This window comes from Citrus clementina, unplaced genomic scaffold, assembly GCF_000493195.1.
Source record: "Citrus clementina cultivar Clemenules unplaced genomic scaffold, Citrus_clementina_v1.0 scaffold_6, whole genome shotgun sequence".
NCBI lineage: Eukaryota > Viridiplantae > Streptophyta > Magnoliopsida > Sapindales > Rutaceae > Citrus > Citrus x clementina.
This window is the reverse complement of record NW_006262139.1, coordinates 6,804,621-6,810,467: the sequence shown is the minus strand read 5'-3', so window position 1 is coordinate 6,810,467 and position 5,847 is coordinate 6,804,621.

The following is a 5,847-nucleotide window of genomic DNA, read 5'->3' as shown; positions in this document are numbered from 1 at the left end:
TTTCCACCGATCCGTTTTATTAACCAACCTCACTTTTAAGTTTTAATATATAATTACAATATATTCATATAATTAAAAAAAAAAAAGCAAATAAAAAAACTCAGTGAATTAATCAATATCTTTAATTATTTTTATGATTTATTTTTTTATTATATTTAACTATTAAGATTACTTTTAATATAAGTTTAAATTAAATATTTTATTCTTATGATAAAAACACTAAAAATTTATTTTATTTTTTAAAATTTTTATTAAAAAATTCATTATTTCTAAATTACATGTCAAAATTACTTTAATTGTATGATTATTAATCTTTAATTAAATTAACACAATTTCTTTATGGTACAATGTTGATACCAAAATTTCAATCGTATGATCACGGATATTTGGTCAACATTCACAAATAAATTTGCCATGAGGAAACGCATTAAGATACATGCAAAGATTTATTACAACTCAAATTACACATTAGATTAAGAATATAAATAATTACTAAGAGAAATATATAAAGAGAAAAAGGAAAGAGATGATTGGAATCTTCACTGGACGTCAAGTCCACCTCAAAATTAAATGTTAGTGCCTACAAAACAAATACAATTAGTCATCGTTGATGGAGTTCACGAGAAAAAATCCTTCGACTCTCGAGTACGAAAAATGAGAAGATTTTTCCAAGAGAAAGAGAGAAAATTATGAACCCTTTATCTTCAACTTCTCCTTTATTTATAGGCCAACAAAGAGAGAAGAGTCTTACTCACTTAGTACATGTATCATCTAGGCATTAGTCTCATCTTCGTCATTTACACATCATCTAGGCATTGGATGTTTGACAACATAGATAACCAAGCTGACTTGCTCTTTACCAGCCCATCAACTAGTCACTTTACTCTCATTACCAGACCTCAATCCCCCCAACTAACGCTGCACCCTATTTGCTAAATAATAACTCTAGGTCTAGCAACTTACATCTAGCTTTGGGACTTACATTAATTGATAGGTAATTAATATGAGCGATGGTTGATGTTATCTTATTGAGATATTTTCCTAGGCACATGTTGAGATGTCATCTCATATTTATATTGAAGTGGTGCCAAGATGACAATTTCGTGGCAACGAGGCATCACCAACAAGGCACATTGCTCTTAGAGTATTTTTAGAGTGCATTTGGCACACTTTATTATATTATGTTGTATTATATTAATATTGTATTATAATAATATTGTATAATGTTTGGTGCTATACTGTACTGTATTATTTTTTTGTTATTAATTTAAATTAAATATTAGGGATATTATCATTTTCCCACCAAAATTATTCTGACACATCATGTCAGTACCACAGTTTGGTAAAAATATCATTTTACCTCCAAACATTTAAATTGTTAGCATTTTCTCACTATTCCGTTAAAACTCAATTAATATTTAACGAAAAATGCATAAAAAGTCAATTTTACCCCTAGAGCATAAAAGACGATTTTACCCTTTCAAAAAGGAAGAACAACAAAAGATAATTTAATTACAAAATTACCCCCAAAAAGACGACAAGACGATTTTACCCTTTAAAAAGAAAGAACAACAAAAGACGATTTAATTACAAAATTACCCCAAAAGACGACACTGCTACTAGAGTGAGACAGATATGGGTCAGTGACAATGAGTGAGAGAGGGCGGAGATGGAACAAGAAACAAGAGAGAGGGGGGTTGATTTCGATTTATAGGGCTTCCATGTCCAAATTGCTTGTTTTTTTACAATTGCAAAACGCAACGTTTTGGTTTCTCGTGAGATGTCCAAAATGCCCTTATGATGTTAGCATAATTTTTATTTAGTTGACGGAATGGTGGGAAAATGCTAATAGTTTAAACGTTTGGTGGTAAAATGATGTTTTTACCAAACCGTGGCACTGACATGATGTGTCAGAATAACTTTGGTAGGAAACTGATAATATCTCTAAATATTATATTATATTATATTAATATATTTAAATTGTATCAATATTTTATATTATTATTAATTTTAAATTAATATTATTCAAATTTAAATATTTATTATTAGTTATAATAAATTATAAATTTATGAATAAATTATAATGTAAAAATATTAATTTATTAATAAATTAATATTATTTAAATTTATTGAACACTAGGGTTTCAAATATACAAACTGATATTTATAGTATCTTTGAAATTCTTATTGATATAAATAGAGGTACCGTTAAAATTGAATCATTTATTGATTTATTATATGTTAAAGTCGATGTCCAATAGACATAATTCACTTGACATATTAAATTCTTTGTCCACAGCAAGTTCCAAGAAAATAATAAACCTAATAAGAATCTAAATAAACGTGCTTCACTATAATTAGTAACCAAGATATTAACTTAGTTACAAGACTCATATATCTCTATCTTAGGAGCATCTACATAGCATTTTCCCATGGATTAGTCTTCTTCCCAATATTAATTTTGCCTCAATAAGTAGTCTTTGTGATGTTGCTTCTCTTTTTATTGGAAAAAAAATCCTTCAAGCATGTCTTCTAAGATCTGGTTCAGCTTCTCTTCACTTATTCTTTCCCTAGCAAGCAGCAATCTTAAGGCTTCTCTTCATCTGTAAAATTAATGTTGAATATTAGAATAAGAACAGTTATGCTATATCCATAAATAATGTCAAATATCATCCCTTACCATGCGGGCTCTCTTCAGCAGCAACAGCACCGCCATTTATAGTGCTGCTACTAACCTCAACAACTTCACTATTGCAGCAACAATAGCAACACCAGCTTCAGCATCTTCAGCAATCACGCCATCTTCATGCTCTTCAGCAACATCGCAATCTTCAAGATTTTCAAGAGTCTAAGGCTCTATCATCAAAATTCAAAACTACTTTCAATTTAATTTGAAGGATAAAGGAAATTTAAATAGAGTGGAAAACAATGCATCTAAATGAGTGTGATAGGAATTTCAAATGCACTCCACTCTCACTGTAGCTTCTCCTAATCCATTCATTCATTTCTTCCATTTAAGGAGGCCATCACCATTCACCCCTCAATGTTATTGCATGCAATTACCAAAATGCGTTCTGAGCACCCAATGAGAAGATGTGAGACATGAATAAGTATGCATGAATTCACAAGAAGGCATATAAAATCTTAAGTAAAGCACCATATTTCAAACTTCTCATATCATTCCTAGGACAAAATCGGGCCAAAAAATACAACTTTGCAATCATGAGTAACACTAGCGTTAATTGTAATTAACCTAATTCAATAAATTGTCACAACCTAATTCAATAAATTGTCATCGTTACTTCAGGTTCCACAGTATTCAAACTCTTAATACAGCAACCCAGCATGAAATAGGAACTATGCAGTTAACAAGATATATTAACACATAAGCCATACCGAGCATTTTAAGTTACTTCATGTTAAAGTTATTTAATCATACTTCAGATACCCATATTATCAAAACATGCCCCCTTCAATTAAGGGTCTGTAACCTATGCCTAGGTAATATATATTTTTTAAGGAATATAACCAGAATTTGCTCCTTTAACTTCCACAAGCCGTGCACTCTTCATGGTTTGTTGGAGAGCAAACCATCTGTGCCATCTTGGTTTCATCATCAGCCACCAACTCAGGCTTTCCCTGAATCACCAAGAGTTGGAAAAGTGAAACATTAGGAAAAAAAAAAAAAGTAACTGATTGTTCTAGTAGCAATCATCTTCTTCCTGCAAGAATCAGGCATGATTTTTTTTTTTTGAAAAATTCAAATCACCAATATTTTTACATTCTTCTCCAAATTCTTAACATTCACCTCATTCCCACAACAATTGCTAGAAAACAGAACACAAACATTCAAACCAACAAACAAGCCAACAAATTAAAAAAAAATGCCCATCTCCTAAATTCATCAGCGCGCGCGCGCCCGTCGCTGGGCAGCAGCGCGCTGAAATACTAACTAGGCAACCCAAGAGGGGGGTGAATTGGGATTTTAAAAATTATCCTAGGCAAACCACACAACAATTTAATCTAATGCCTTAATAAATTCGAAAACAATAAATTCAATAAAAGTACAATAATAAATGAGTAAGGGAAGAGAAAGCAAACTCAAGGATTTTTACGTGGTTCGGCAATCCCCGCCTACGTCCACGCCTCCAAGCACACCGGGCTTGAGGATTTCACTAAGCTAGCCTCCCAAGGCTTCAAACGCTTACAATTGACTTCCAAGGTGTCAATGGACCTTTACAATAAGAGATTATCCCCAATCTCTTAACCCAAGTGTATCCCAACACTTACAATCTTTTAACTTGATTTTACAAAAAAGATTACAAATGAATCTCTCTCACACAATATGTTTGATCACAAGTGAAAGCTCAATGTGTGAATGAATGAGATGAATACAAAGATTTAAAGCTCAATGAAAGTTGTATTCTCTATATTTTGCTCAATGATGATCGTTGGAATTCTTCTTGTTTGAATTGGATTGAGCTTATTTATAGTTGGAGCTGAAAAACTAGCCGTTACAAACTGTCTGCCCGAAAACGGTTCGCCGTTAACCATTAACGGTTAACCGTTTACGCTGGTCAAAGTTACCGTTGGGCCAATTTTCAAATAAACGGTTAGCCGTTTAGGCTTACCCTTTCGCCGTTAATTTCCAGAGACCTGCAAAACAAATTTGGTTTAATCGTTCTTACTAAACGGTTCAAGGTTAGCAAACTGGAAATAATCGGTTAACCGTTTTCAGTAAACGGTTCACCGTTAGTTTCCAGAATCATCATTTTAACAATACTTTGCAGAACATGCTTTCTGGAAATTATCGGTTAGCCCTTTTTAAATAAACGGTTAGCCGTTTGCTACAGTGATTGCTACAGTAACCTGTACAGTGCACTATTTTCTGAAATTACAGTTTGACCCTAAAATTTTACTAAACTGTACTATAACCCAAAACGTTATGAAACTTTACAAATAGGTCCAATTTCAGAATTTCTAAGTAATACTTTGTTAATCCCAAAACTTTCTAAAATTATGTTATAGCCCAAAATGCTATGACACTTTTCAAATAAGTCCTTCACCAAAATTTCAAGCAATACTTGTTTATTTCAAAGTTTTCAAAATGTTTCAATTAAACCATAAACTTTGAAAAACAACCAATTTCATAAAATCATTTTTCCATTAAATATGAAACATTTATAATGTGAAAATAATGATTTATTTAAAAAGAATAAAAACAATTAGTTTCGTAAAATCATTTTTCCATTAAATACAAAACATTTATAATGTGAAAATAATGATTTATTTAAAAAGAATATTAAATAATTTGAGCTGAAAAGATTAATCATTCTTAATCTTGTTTGTTATCATCAAAATAAATATTATGGAAACATATATGTTAACAATCTCCCCCTTTTTGATGATGACAAACATTTCATGTATTTAAAGAATGATTCCACAAATTGCTCCCCGTAAATATAATCTTCTTTTACAATTTGCCAATTAGCTAAATTAACATATTTTATGGTTAATAATAATAATTAAAGTCAATAAAAGCAGCACCATTCGGTGCCGCATAATTTGAAGAAAATAATAATAATAATAATAATAATAATAATAATAATAATAATAATAATAATAATAATAATAATAATATTCAAAAAGGAGAGGAAATGAAGCCTATAGATAGAAGGCTTCATTTCCCCTCTCGGCATCTAATTCTCTTCTTCTTCAATTCTATTTTCAGAGGAGAGAAAGCCAAGTGAGAATTGAGTGATTGATGAGTGAGAGATTGAGTGTATTGGAGTTTTGGGCAGTGAGTTAAAAATATTATAATACTTGTAATTCTCATTTTAGTAGTAA